This window comes from Haliotis cracherodii, unplaced genomic scaffold (assembly GCF_022045235.1).
Source record: "Haliotis cracherodii isolate W230 unplaced genomic scaffold, xgHalCrac1.p SCAF_8, whole genome shotgun sequence".
Lineage (NCBI taxonomy): Eukaryota > Metazoa > Mollusca > Gastropoda > Lepetellida > Haliotidae > Haliotis > Haliotis cracherodii.
In genome coordinates, this window is record NW_027266341.1 from 13904480 (window position 1) to 13920352 (window position 15873).

The 15873-nt window shown below is 40.2% G+C and overlaps 1 protein-coding gene across 3 annotated transcripts in view; it reads right to left on the reverse strand.

Annotated features, from left to right (window-relative positions):
• Nucleotides 1-15873, reverse strand: part of LOC139450641 (rho GTPase-activating protein 7-like) — a 252331-nt gene that overhangs the window by 204209 nt on the left and 32249 nt on the right. The window contains exon 1 of one of the 3 annotated variants that reach the window (XM_071232432.1): nucleotides 8935-9218. The exons of the other annotated variants lie outside the window; for them this stretch is intronic. The gene's annotated coding sequence lies outside the window, so the exon portion shown is untranslated. Of the gene's footprint in view, nucleotides 1-8934; nucleotides 9219-15873 lie in introns of those variants that run through there. 3 annotated transcript variants of the gene reach the window in all.

Sequence of the window (15873 nt, forward strand, 5' to 3'; positions counted from 1 at the left end):
ATGTACACACATACAATGTTATATTAAGTATCTATATGCACCTTACTGACCAATATCAATCTCTGCAACAAAACGACAAAAAATAAAGACTGGCTCCAGTGTAGTTGGGGCAGAATAGACACAATTAGAGAATGGTTCTAGTCTAGCTAGAACAGAAACACACAATTATAGATTGGCTCCAGTCTTGTTGGAACTAAAAGGACACAATTAGAGACTGGTTCTAGTCTATTTGGAACTGAAACACAATTATCGACTGGTTCTAGTCTAATTGGAACTGAAAGGACACAACGAGAAACTGGTTCTAGCTTTCTGGGTTAAAGTTTCAAATAGAGAGTGTCTTTAGGATAAATGGAACTGAGATAACACAACTAAAGACTGGCTTCAGTCTCGGAGAAACAGAGGAGAACATGGACAGTGAGGAGATAAATTGAGATAATTGAAGGTGAGGAAGGTTTTAAAAAATCTTGTTTTTATGTAGTATAACCTGAAGCATGACATAATCAAGATGAGAGGAACTGAGCTCACAACGTGCTTCATTATAGCGGCTTTGATGGGAGATGAGTTACAGCTAAAATACACCCTCTGCAATATTAGCGGGATTACTACCTGAAATCCAGCTGATGTCTCACTGGGCTGAGGTTTGCCAAGAGATACGCAGCTTTCATAAAAAAACTTCCAACCTAATTGCTTCCTAAACATCAAACATTAAACTTAAACATGGAGCATAAAAAGAACTGGGGATTTAAGTGATGAGGTGCTTCATCGTCAGTGATAGCACATACATTTTAACGAGGTTCTAATTAAACTTATCTTGACAAACAGGTCCAGGAAAATGGCAATTTAAAAGGTTAAATTTTCTAAAACTGGATATTTTGCTGAAATTGATTTTTGCTCAGTAAATTCTTTGCAATTCTTTGCGGTCACTTCCTTGTTGAACAAATAGGGACAATGGCGAGGACATTTTGTTGTCAGCTTTCCTGTTAATGTTTGCGATATTATAGGCAGGCACATAACCATACTGTTAGCAATCCTAAACATTTTGTCTGGAAATTTTATCTGGTACCGACGGAATAACTTCTTGCACCTGGAAAACACCTGGAAATTTGAAAACACCTAATGTGATCAACAATGTTAATACAAAAGTTACATGTCCAATTATATCCAGTCATGTCTGCCCAGCCAGGGCATTAGTCTAGTGGTCAAAGCGCTCGCTCGTCCCATCAAAGGCCTAGGTTCGCTTCCCCACATGGGTACACTGTGTGAAGCCCATTACTGGTGTCCCCAACTTTATATTGCTGGAGTTATACATTGGCTGTGTAAAAACACACCCACAAGAGCAAGTTGGTACTTTGTAACTCATTGAATTTGCCTTTCTACTTCAACATCTTCTGAATGAAGAGTGAATCGTCAATATGTGAGTGAGTGAGTGAGTTTAGTTTTACGCCGCTTTAAGCAATATTCCAGCAATATAACGGCGGGGTATACCAGAAATGGGCTTCACACATTGTACCCATGTCGGGATTCGAACCCGGGTCTTCAGCGTGACGAGCGAACGCTAGACAACTAGACTACCCGACCGCCCCCATCAATATGTAATACCAGTAGTAACAAAGTTGAACAAACTATTATTCTGTGATATATACTACTCAGAATAAGTTAAGGAAAAACCTGATTCTTTCATATTACTACAGTTAATCTGTCATGCCATACAGATTGACTTTTGTAATATTAAAGAATTGTGTGTCCTTATCCTACTTTGAATGGCATATTAGACAGGATAGATATTAAACCCTGTTTCAAACAGTGGTATGAAGATGCTCTCCAACATCTCCTGTTACACTTAGGGACATAGACAGGTGTATATATGTTAATTAGCTGTCACCAGGTAACATAACTCACCTGACTGTCCCACCTGTACCCAGATTAGTCGTGTTGGGTCACCATGACATTGTACATCACAACAAATGGACTATAAAATGAACGCTGAAACTGCAAAGTGGCTTCAACCTTCAAATCCATCAACACATCGTCTAATGCATCAACAAACAACACAAGAGTCAGCTCCATACCTAGACTTGCACAAATCTCTTAGGCAATAATTATTAGTTTAAATTATAATTTCTAGATGTAAATAATATTAAAAATGTGTCATTAAAAGAGACTGGAGTTCTTCTACATATCTAGACTTGCCTATTAGGAAGATAGAAGTACTACACATACATGGACTTATCTTTCAGTACAGCCTTGGAGCAAGGCTACTCTATACTCTGCCATAGGGGGGCACGGGTGGCCCAGTCGTCCCAGTACTGTGATTCGCTGTGCAGAACTGCCTCCCTTGGAAACGCCAGAAACCTATGATTGTAGGTTTGAATCCCAGTTCGCCCCGGTTATGTTTCTAGGTTTGTCAGTGCCATACCCGAACTCGTGGGCTTTACCGAAGGGGTAAACGTCTGAGACCTGCGTCACTTCGGGCTTTCCTCCCACATCAAGCTGACACGCCGCGATATAACTGGAATACGGTGTTAAACCCAACTCACTCACTCACTCTGCCATAGCAGTTGGAGCTGACAAGGGAGATAATTAAGCTAGTTATAATAGGCAGTGCTTGGTTTGGTATCTCCACCACCACTATAGTTCTACTATTACTCTGTCCATCATCATGTCCACACATATCCTCCTTGCATGGCTATTTACATTAAGGAGGAAGTATATACTCCTCATAATAAAGAAGTTATTATATCTAGATTTCATCAGTATGCTTTTGCCTTGATCGTATATTTTACCTGTATGACTTTTATTTAGATGGTATATTTTACTGATTTGACTTTTACCAAGATGGTATATTTTACTGATTTGACTTTTACCAAGATGGTATTTTTTACTGATTTGACTTTTACCAAGATGTATATATTACGGATTTGACTTTTACCAAGATGGTATATTTTACTGATTGGACTTTTACCAAGATGGTATAATTTACTGATTGGACTTTTACCAAGATGGTATAATTTACTGATTGGACTTTTACCAAGATGTATATTTTACTGATTGGACTTTTACCAAGATGGTATATTTTACTGATTGGACTTTTACCAAGATGGTATATTTTACAGATTGGACTTTTACCAAGATGGTATATTTTACTGATTGGACTTTTACCAAGATGGTATATTTTACAGATTGGACTTTTACCAAGACGGTATAATTTACTGATTGGACTTTTACCAAGATGGTATAATTTACTGATTGGACTTTTACCAAGATGGTATATTTTATTGATTGGACTTTTACCAATATAGTATATTTCATGCACATTACATGTAATTATATTGTGCATTTTACCTGTATTACATAAATGAATATTTTACCTATATAACACTTTACCTTTACGTTTTTTACCTAAAGGACCTTTCCCATTTTTATCTGTCAGCTGACATTCCAGGTTTCCCCCACACATCCACCTGTCAACCCACCTCAGTGACATCAATCACAGGGTAAGCGACTGTTTTCATATAAACCATGACGGAGAACATGGGATGCTAAAAGAAGTACCCCATCCCAGTGAAGGTGGGAAACCAAGTGTCCATGGCTGAAGTCTTGTACATGTATTATACTATACAGTTTCCCCAGGAGTCACAGACTGCCATCACACTCTACCTGGCGGAGACAGGTGCTATTGTCTGCTGGCTGTAACTTCACGCTAACCTGGTCGTGCTAAGTGACAGTTGCCATCTTGATATGTCCAGCATCTGGCCACGAGAATCAGGTTGATGCAATGTGTCACTGTAAATTAATTATATTGGCTTAATTGTGTCCATTTTGTTGTTTCGGACTTAGTGGTGACGAATATGTTTTTATCATTAAGTGCAAATATTTCAGTAAGTATCATTATTAGACAAGGTCTGTCTAATTACTGGTTTTACTAATGAGTCTACTAGACTAACATTTAAGTTATAAAACAAAAACATTTTAAGATTTACTGTAATCAAATTGTCTTCAAATATCATTGTGTTAAAGAGCCCAATGAATCTTTTCATTTATCTGAAACTGAAGACATCTAGACTTGATTGGGAGATCAGATTTTTGTTTGTTTCAGGGCCATATGAGAGACTAAAGTCTATGATAATTTGGAAAAAGTAAACAAAAAAGGTCTTTGTTTAAACAATTCTTAAGAATTGTTTGATGGGCATTACATAGAAGTTGGCGGTTGACAAAGTAGACACAATTTTTGGATAACAGCTTTTAAATTTACTGTAAAGTTGACATTTTGGTTCAGATCCTTAATCCGTTGTCTAAAGAAATTTACCTCATATGAAACATGACAACACTTTTTATTTTTATTTGTTTCACTGCTTTCCTCTTGGCAGTCTGACCAAGTATGTCAGTGAAACAAGAAGTGAAACTTGTCTGGCCAAGGCAAGCTGAATGAAATGGGGTTTAACCTTGCGTTCAAAATTATTGCACTTATATAGCAATGTGCATGCACGTGTGTGTGTGAGTGGCTGCTTGTACTAGTCTGATTAATGCTGATTTTACAGTGCTAGCCCACTGTGATACCATGCCACAGTTTAACATGAATACCCCACTCAGACACAGCATACTGACTCCAATACTTGTTTCAGCCCCTTAATGCTGAGTGCCAGGCGGGGCGGTCGGGTAGCCTAGTGGTTAAAGCGTTCGCTCGTCACGCCAAAGACCCGGGTTCGATTCCCGACATGGGTACAATGTGTGAAGCCCATTTCTGGTGTCCCCCGCCATGATATTACTGGAATATTACTAAAAGCGGCGTAAAACTGTGCTCACTCACTCACTGAGTGCCAGGCAGGGTAACAACAAGTTCCATCTATCAATGTCTTTAGGTATGATGCATCGGGGATTGTCCGGCCTTAAGAAGTTAATGCAAACCAAGTTATTATATAGCACAACACAATAAAGGAACAGCCTCTCATACAAACAGACCCTGACACAAAAACATCCAAGTATCTGAAGCTTGTCATCCATACCTTGGCAAGTCTAGTTTAAGTGTCTTCATATTTTATATTAAAAGACAATATAACAACAAAATATTTTCAGAGACTAAATGTAAGTCTAATATATGAACACACAAACTATAAACGAGCTAACAAGGACTTATCTGTGTATATGGAATACACTGCTGAACTAGATGTTGTTGATACATCTGCAGGATATTAAACATGTGAGAATACATGATATTCTTCTCCTTGATATTGACTCACTGACAATCAGGATCATATTCTCATAAACACAAAACATAAACAAACAAATAACGGTAGAGACTGTGACCATATTGTGACAATGGTCCCAATTTCAAAGTCTATTGAAGACAGCTAACAAATTACCTGTTTCTAATTCTTCTAGTAAATGTCAGGCCAGGCTGATTCAGATGTAGTTATCTATATTCACATCACATCCTCTCATATTCCCCTCACACACGCACCTGCCTATCACTGCCAGGTCGACCTGCACCGAACATGCACAGTATGCACGTGATGTGCATCCAGGGCAAGGCTCCTTGCAACAAGAGACAGTACCTAATTAACACGACACATGTATTCAAATATACACACCCGGTGAAGCACGGTCTAAGATGCAATAATAATCTCCCACAGCCAATGTAGCGCTCTGTGACACTGTGCACCAGGTACATGTATTTCATAATCTGCACTGCAGCAGGTTCAACACAAGTAACTGCTTCGTACACACAGAATTAAAAATATTGTTGCATACCAACATATGAGATTACACCTATATACATGCTTCAACACACAGAATATACTGTGTATGTAAACATCTAGTATTTGTTAGCCTGTGGTCTGACTTAGGCTCACATGGACACAGTGGTGTAATAGTGGATACCGAGTCTCTCTTAAATACCCCAGAACATATATTTCATAAACAATTCTCCATCTCATTCTTATCTTCTCCTCATCCCCTTTGCAGCTTTAGAGACTTGAGTGAGTGAGTATTGTTTTACGCCGCTTTTAGCAATATTCCAGCAGTATCACAGCGGGGGACACCAGAAATGGGCTTCACACATTGTACCCATGTCGGGAATCGAACCCGGGTCTTCGGTGTGACGAGCTAACGCTTTAACCACTAGGCTACCCGACCACCCCTCTAGAGACTTGAGACCGCCTACGTGGCCTAGTGGTATAGGGTCCGCCCGGGGAGTGGAAGGTCCAGGATTCGATCCCTGGTCTCGTCATACCAAAAAACCCTGTTAAAAGGTGGTACTTGTTGTTACTCTGCCTGGTGCATGGCATTAAGGGGTAAAACAAGGACTGGTCGGCTCGGAGTCAGTATACTGTGTCTGAGTGGGGTATTCATGTTAAACTATATAACATACACTATATAAGTGCAATAATCTTGGACGGTAAACTGCATTTGACCTCACCTCTAAAGACTAGATTGTATTTTAAATCTTGAGGCTTCCTTTATAGAATTATTTTTACATAACCTCATACATGACATTATTTGGGGGTTATATGTTAATAATTTTTTAATTTAACGTTTACACGGTATACGGGTTTTGCATTGGACGAGAGGTCTGTCACATGACCGCGAAATTGACGTTCATAAGTGTATGAACGACACAATTTGACGTTCATACGTTTTTCACGAGACTGTGTTCTTGAAATGACGTAAACACTGACGGACTACTTCCACATTCCTGGGGAAACCCCTGGGAATTCCCTAGCACGAAAACATACATAAGCATTATTTCGGATCATTTAGAACCTTTAATCTTGGTCTCAGCAATTCAGTATACATTGAGAAACGTAAGAGAGCTTGACTGCATGATTGTTCACAAATTTCCTCGCTACGGCCCATCCTAATGAACAAACGAAAAAATGCACATCCAAACTATCGTCAGTATCGACTCGATCTGTGTCTAGGCTGACAGTGACCGTCTCCAGCAATCTACAAATTTACCTTGGTGTCGGTTTGACACATCTTTAATCACCTTTTAATAATCGGTCAGTTGATCAATGATGACTAACACATGTAACTGCCACAGGTTCATTAACAACTTCGGAAATCCTCCCGTCACGTTTAACATGTCGGCCATTTTGACGTCTTGTATCTGATGTAAATGTATTACGACGCGCTGTCATTGTGACTGAGTTACTGAGGTAGTTCATTACAGACCTTTCTCATCTAATGGGGATATTATATGAACACATGTGTTGCGTAAGATGTTTCTGAAGAGCAAGTTCTGCATCCATTCGCTCATGTCAGCTCTCTTTTTGGGGAACTATTTTATTCCGCGATATAGCTGGTTGTTGTTTGGCTGTCAGTGTAAACATGAAGTCACACGTACTAAATAAAATTGTGTTTAGATCTTGGCCTACATCCTTTGAGGTAAGAAATTGTGATAAAAAATTATAAGAATTGACTTTCACTTTGTGTGAGTTCATTGGATTATGAACCTTCATAGAGTGAGGGCCAAACATTGTATGAACGTCGTTGCAAGCTCCGACTTTCATACAGTTTGGCCCTCACTCTATGAAGGTTCATAATCCAATGAACTCACACAAAGTGAAGGTCAATTCTTAAATGATGTCAACATTGTGAGATCGCCATCAGTTGCTGTATCCAATCATGTTCATTTCAGATCAATCAAATTTGACATGTAATTTATTACAACATGACTGTGAGGTTCACTATTTAGATAAATAAATTTGTATGTTGTGGAAATAGGTTAATGGTGCCAGATGGGATGATATTTGGATATTTTTCTATCTTGTTTACTATAAATCATCATTCATCATCAAAACACAAAGAAAACTGTTTATGATGCATGAAAACAGATTACTTGTGATGATTTATGGGAAATGCAGAGACTTAGTGAATGTTTAATGTTGGAATAAATGTTGAATATAACACCAACATTCAACATGTCGGCATAGTGCAATGTATCAATCACTGGGTATTATCTGTCATCAGACCATCACCATATCACAAGTTTGGAGAGATTTTATACAATGTACAATCAACTGATATTGAGTGAGTGAGTGAGTATGGTTTTACGCCGCTTTTTGCAATATTCCAGCAATATCACGGTGGGGGACACCAGAAATGGGCTTCACACATTGTACCTATGTTTGGAATTGAACCCGGGTTTTCAGCGTGATGAGTGAACGCTTATCTACAAGGCTACCCGACCGCCCCTCAACTGATAGAGGGGCTTAGAAAAAATGTAACCAACTACAAATTGCATGTGGCTTGAAATATATATCCCACCCTACGTGAAACAGGTCACTACAGTGAAACCCACGAGCACGGGTATGATTCAAACAAACTAAAGATCCTAATCTGGGAGAAACTAGGATTTGAACCTACAATGATGGGATCCTGTCACATAAATGGGAGGCAACTCTGCACAATGAATTGCAGCGTCTTAAATGACTGGGCCATGTTCCACAAAGCAATCACAACACGAAGACAATTATAACTCTCATACTTTAACATAAACTTATGACTTTTGTAGTGCTACGATTGGTCTACCTGTCCTATCTGAGCTGACACACCCAGGGCCCTGTTCCCTAAAGCGATGGTAGTGCTAAAACAATCGAAACTCCCATACCTTAACATAGACTTAAGGCAGTCGTAGCGCTATGACCGCTTTGTGGAACGGTACCCAGGTCTTGTTATGCTGAACACAATTATACAAATGTTACATATAGTATGTTCTATTCGATTTCCTCTCCTGATGTTTGTCACATGATCAGTTCATAGCAATGACCCATTTAGAACAATGTGGTACACAGAGGTTATGGATCAATTCATACTGAAATATTGGCATAAAACTATTAAAAACTCCCATCATAATCTATAAAGTATATAATCAATAAACATTTTTCTTTTGAAAAATTCTAATTTGATCTTATATGATTTCTTCAGCCACATTACCTCAATACATGCACTATTCCACACTGCCAATTCCATATACACACAACCTGGCTCCTGCCTTTGTTCAGCATCCACTGTGAAGATGGAGATCAACCCGCAGCACAATGAATCCGTAACAGTGTTACAACATAACAGCACCAAATTCTAGGGCATTCACACAGACATGAAAAGAAAGCCCAACTGTAAGTGTTCCGAGTTCAACATCTCCGGTACAGACAAACCACCGACAACAGGTCAAAGTGTCGTCCTCCAGGGCAGGGAGAGCTCACAGTGTGATCATGTACTCCATCCGACCAGATGTTACACACTGTCAAGCTCCGCCTGTAGTACAACGTATTCCGTGGGTAATTTACTACACTCTGTCTCAGGTAACCCTGTCTCACTGTACAACCAACAGCTTGACTGGCTGCCTGCTCCCCACCAGGTAAAAGTAAGCACGATCATACACTGAGATTATACACAGTAACAATGCCATGTTGGAGATATTGATGGACACGCTGCTCCTGTTTGTATGATTAATATCTTTGTATTTTACGTGGTAATTGGATACTCACATGAGTAAATGCTGGTAGTCTACATTAAATATGTATGCATACATGTTTATGAACTAGTCATGAATACGATGAGTTGCATGTGTCACAAGTAGGGAATATGATGAGTTGCATGTGTCACCAGTAGGGAATACGATAAGTTGCATGTATCACCAGTAGGGAATACGATGAGTTGCATATGTCACCAGTAGGGAATCACGACATTACAGACTTGATGATCTTGTACACCTCACCCTGTGGGGATTCTGGGTTAGAATAGGTCACCAGCGACCAATGCTGCTCTTAAGGGTGACCACTTGGATCAGGTGGTCAAACTTGGAGAAATGGTTGATATCATGTCATCGTACATGATAATGGGGATTGTTGCTCACAATATCAATCATTGGATTGTCTGGTCCAGATTCCATTATTTATATGCCGACATGTGGCTTTAAACAACAAACAAACAAACTAGAAGGATTCAGTTCAGAAACTCCTAAACACCTCGCTAGTGTTTGTTTGTTGTTTAACATCACACTCAGCAATATTCCAGCTATATGACAGCAGTCTGTAAATAATCAAGTCTGGACCAGACAATCCAGTGATCACTATCATGAGCATCAATCCATGCATTTGGGACACAACGAGCAGGACCACTCAATCCCGTTAGTCGCCTCTTACGACAAGCATAGTCGCCTTTAATGGCAAACTGGGAATGCTGAAAACCTATTCTAACCTGGATCTTCATGGGTCACCTCACTAGTGACACAATTTTATCATTATGAGGTCATAAGTTTGAAAGATATACTTTTATTTTCAACATTTGTTTGCTACAATACAAATTACTGTATACCCATTTGTAGACTTAATATCACATCTCAAAGTCTTGAAATGACAAGCTAGTAAAGTCACACAAAAAATTATGAAATTATGATATCATGCAGGCTGTCTCTGTGGTGTAGTGGATAGAGCATCTGTGACACCATTTCACCTCATTTCACTGTATTATACAGGCCAGCTACGAAGACTTATTTTCTGTGAAATTGTTTTCGTGCTACAATATAAAGCATGTCATGCCCGCCAGCAGACCCCACAGCATGGTGTTTCAAAGTCCAGACGGAGACAACTGTGGCATGACAAGCTAGGGACATCACATATAACATTACAATGTCTGCCAGCTGTCATGCAGTTGTTTTTCTTCATGTTAAGACGTGTCCTATAATATAACAAGCCATGACATTCATAGATTAAAACAATGATCAGAAAGAACAATAATACACTGATGACTTCATATGAGTAAAAAGAGATGATGCCTGGCCAGCTAGATTAAAGGAGAATTATGATAAACCATTTGACCCTGTGCACAAAGTGATCTGTGCCCTATGACATAATCCCTTTCCTTTCTATGACCAAAATGTATTAGGACATAATGATTTTTTGAGTTTCAAAACACCAGTATGTTTTTTGGAAAGAACAAGCATTCAGGTATTAAACTTAATGAAATACAGACTCTCAAAACGCCAGGCCCATTTCTTCAATGGAATAAATGCTGGGCACTATTGCTCCATGGAATGCTGGGCATTATTGCTCCATGGAACGCTGGGCACTATTGCACCATGGAAGGCTGGGCACTATTGCTCCATGGAATGCTGGGCACTATTGTGCCATGGAACGCTGGGCACTATTGCTCCATGGAATGCTGGGCACTATCACTCCATGGAACGCTGGGCCCTATTTCGCCATGGAACGCTGGGCACTATTGTGCCATGGAATGCTGGGCACTATTGCACCATGGAATGCTGGGCACTATTGTGCCATGGAACGCTGGGCACTATTGCTCCATGGAATGCTGGGCACTATCACTCCATGGAACGCTGGGCCCTATTGCGCCATGGAACGCTGGCCCCTATTGCACAATGGAACGCTGGGCCCTATTGCACAATGGAATGCTGGGCACTATTGCTCCATGGAATGCTGGGCACTATTGCTCAATGGAATGCTGGGCACTATCACTCCATGGAATGCTGGGCACTATTGCACCATGGAATGCTGGGCACTATTGCACCATGGAATGCTGGGCACTGTTGCGCCATGGAATGCTGGGCACTATTGCGCCATGGAATGCTGGGCACTATTGCTCCATGGAATGCTGGGCACTATTGCACCATGGAATGCTGGACACTATTGTGCCATGGAATGCTGGGCACTGTTGCGCCATGGAATGCTGGGCACTCATGTGCCATGGAATGCTGGGCACTATTGCACCATGGAATGCTGGACACTACTGCACCATGGAATGCTGGGCACTATTGTGCCATGGAATGCTGGGCACTATTGCACAATGGAATGCTGGGCACTATTGCACCATGGAATGCTGGGCACTATTGCACCATGGAATGCTTATCACTATTGCGCCATGGAATGCTGGGCACTATTGCACCATGGAATGCTGGGCACTATTGCACCATGGAATGCTTGGCACTATTGCACCATGGAATGCTTATCACTACTGCGCCATGGAATGCTGGGCACTATTGCACCATGGAATGCTGGACACTATTGCACCATGGAATGCTGGACACTATTGTGCCATGGAATGCTGGGCACTATTGCTCCATGGAACGCTAAGCCCTTTTGCTCCATGGAACGCTGAACCCTTTTACTCCTTTAGTAGGGAGGGCTGGACCTTTATGAACATCTAGCCATTTAGTCATGTTTATAGATTTATATCTTCCAAAGTCATATATGTGAACCGGCAAAACACAAAGTGATTATTTACAGACAGCCGTCATATAGCTGGAGTACTGATGAAAAACAGAAGACTTGACAAGAGTTTTGGTCGTCCTGCAGTAGATGTATAACAAGTACCTCCACTCTAACTGTAATCAGCATGAAACAGTAATGTTAAGACAATTAGCGATAAACAGTTACTGCATCCCAGACTGTCCTCATCAAGGAGGCAGCAACACATCCTACATTCAAGGATCACACCCGCCAACAACCCTCTTCCTCCTTGTGTTTACAATAAGTTTCATCTTCCCTTGTCTAGTAGCACTAGAAACATCAGATTTATGGGCATCTCACTATAGACAGGTGCCCCTCAACTTTATACAGCCTCTTCAACTCATCACTGCCTCTAGCAATGCTCTAGTGTTAAACAAAATGTTATACAGCATGTTACGACTCAATACACATGCGATATGTTGCATAAATAGCGGAAAACTCATTCAGGCGATTCTAAAATTGTGTGCTACTTGCTTAATGTAACACTCAGCAATATTCCAGCTGCATGAAGCCTGCCTGTAATAATCCAGTCTGCACCAGACACTCATGTGACTGATATTATGAGCAGCGTCCTGTGCTGTCGCGGTATGATGACACGCAATCAACAAAGTCACACCGCCCGATCCATTAAGTATGCTCGTACGACCAACAAGGTTGCTAGGGAGAAATTCTAACTTGAAATGCACATGTGGGTTATTCCTAAAACAAATCGCCTGTTTATAAACTAGCATTTTCCCTGGTTTGGGCTGGTATTTTATCAAACAATTTTGATTTTAAAAGTTGATAAGTTGGCATTTCATAATTCAGTGAGTGAGTAAGACTTTTTACACTGCTTTTATCAATATTCCACCAGAAAAGAGCTTAAAACATCTTACTCATATGGGAATCAAACTTGGGCCTTTAGTGTGACTAGCAAACACTTTAACCACTGGGCTACCCAACCATGCCTTTTACATCATTGACACATTCTGTATTCTGTATTTCACATAGTGTCTTCACAATTTAAATGTGATGCAGACTAACACAGAGTCTGTTTCTGTCTAGATTTGCTTTATCATAATCTAGATTGGTTTGGGTTTAATCAAATATATATATTACAGAGTCTTGGTTTAGATTAGGTGTGTTTGTGAGGCTCCAAAAGAGAAGTTGTTTTGTTGCTGTTTTTCATTCTATTTACAAAACTATGCATACATATATAAATACCCATCTTCCCGAGGCAAGAGAGTAACTTGACTGTAAAAGTCCAGTTTCCACCCTTGCCGAACTAGGCTGGTATTATGGAGTTACATTTTGGCTGGGCTAACGAGTCTATGCATAATCCAATCAAAATCGTGCACCGAAATCGAAATCCGATTCGTAAACTGTCGTCCAGATTTCGGTCGATTGCAGGATTTGAAAAGCATGTGCACCGCCAACTCTTTGTCAGCAGATATTTTCCAAATTGTTTCATGTTTTTTAATCAAGGTGCTCACGTGATCTGATGCACGTGACCCCTTTTATCACAATATAGATCTTGATTATCGATCCGATCGTCCTGACTGGGTCCCACCATTTTGTGTGAAGCAAACGCAAGTGATACGAGAGGTGGAATCTGATTGGTCCATAAGAGAGGCTTAGAAGGCTACATAACTGGTAATAGCCACTGGTGGCGCTACGATCGAGCCCAGTAATTCGGCAAGGGTGGAAACTGGACTTTTAAAGTCAGTTAACTCTCTTGCCTCGGGAAGATGATAAGTACCTGTGACGATCAGGGGTAGAACAGGTCTTTAGTAGCCCATGCTTGCCATAAGAGGCGACTAACGGGATCGGGTGGTCAGGCTCGCTGACTGGTTGATGCATGTCATTGCATCCCAATTGCGTAGATCGCTGCTCATGTAGTCGTGATTATTTACAGACCGCCATAATATAGCTGGAATATTGCTGAGTGCGGTGTTAAACAACAAACAAATAACAAACCATACATAAATATTCAGTGTATTTTGGAATAATAGGAAAATCCTTATCAACAGTTGTGCAGCATATGTTATTTTCCCAGCTGCCTGTCCTTCTTTCAATAGCGGTCCCTACAGGTTCTACTACACCAAATCAGAACCAGTTTGGACAGTGCGGTTTTCGTAGGGAGCCTTCAGTGTAGATCGAGAGATATCTGCAGGCTGTGATTGGAGGATATTCTGTAAGATTTGTATGTCTTTCAAATGTACATCCATCCAGTTATTAAAACTGACCATATTTTTCTATATTTAGTACTGTCTTTTTCAACATGATGACTTATGCTGAATGTGACCACAGCTATTTTCAAGTAGGTGACATTTGGTGCGAAACTGGGGGTGGTGTGTTTAGCTTCCGGTACTCGGAAAAGGAGCTGACTAAGCTAGTCATTTTTATTTTTTTTATTGCTGCTCTAAGGCCAAACTGTGCACACACATACAGGTAATAGCTGTTGAATGCTTAGTTATTTAAAAAAAAATCATAACGTTACTATAGAAGTCTATGGGAAAACATTTGGTTGTGTGTAACCTACAATGACCACTGCTGCAAGCTTGTTCTTCTCCCCATAACAAGGATGCGATGCGCCAACCACATGTTACATTCAATTTGCAATGTAGATTAGAGTCTTTGTCAAGTCAAAGCTACACAAAACATGATCTCAAATGTCATCCAATAAAATCCTTTCATACATCAACTTATGAAAACATGATGGAGAATATTAAAAACAAAATCTAATTTCCTATTCTTGGACTCCATGGATCCCTTGTTTAAATATGTCAGGAGCATACAGTTTTGGGATATTTGAACCATTTTAGATATTTAAAACCAACATAAATCATATGAACAATGCACATGGTCCCCATGCAAACAGTGTTGGATATCGTGTGTATGCAATTCCTTCTTGATTCCAGTCCAGTGAAGCCACCACCTGTCCTGACAGGTGGAACTAACAGTTACAGCCAAGCCATACAAAGCTGTGACATTTATGTACGCACCATCAGTTACAACCAAGTCATACAAAGCTGTAATATTCTTATAGGCACCAACAATTACAGCTGTAACATTTCTGTAGGTACCATCAGTTACAAACAAGTCATACAAAGCTGTGACATTTCTGTAGGTACCAACAGTTACAACCAAGTCATACAAAGCTGTGACATTTCTGTAGGTACCATCAGTTACAAACAAGTCATACAAAGCTGTGACATTTCTGTAGGTACCATCAGTTACAAACAAGTCATACAAAGCTGTGACATTTCTGTAGGTACCAACAGTTACAACCAAGTCATACAAAGCTGTAACATCATTGTAGGCACCAACAGTTACAGCCAAGCCATACAAAGCTGTGACATTTCTGTTGGCACCGACAGTTATAGCCAAGCCATACAAAGCTGTGATATTTATGTAGGCACCGACAGTTATAGCCAAGCCATACAAAGCTGTGACATTTCTGTTGGCACCGACAGTTACAGTCAAACCAGAAATACCTGCAACAGAGCTAAAACCCCAATCACCCCTTCACCCAATCACTGTCCTGAGGTTCCTCAACAGACAACATTATCTATCCACAGTCCTTCATAATTTTACCAAACAAGCTATTTTTGGAACTAGCAAGTCACAGTAAGTATTAATTGAT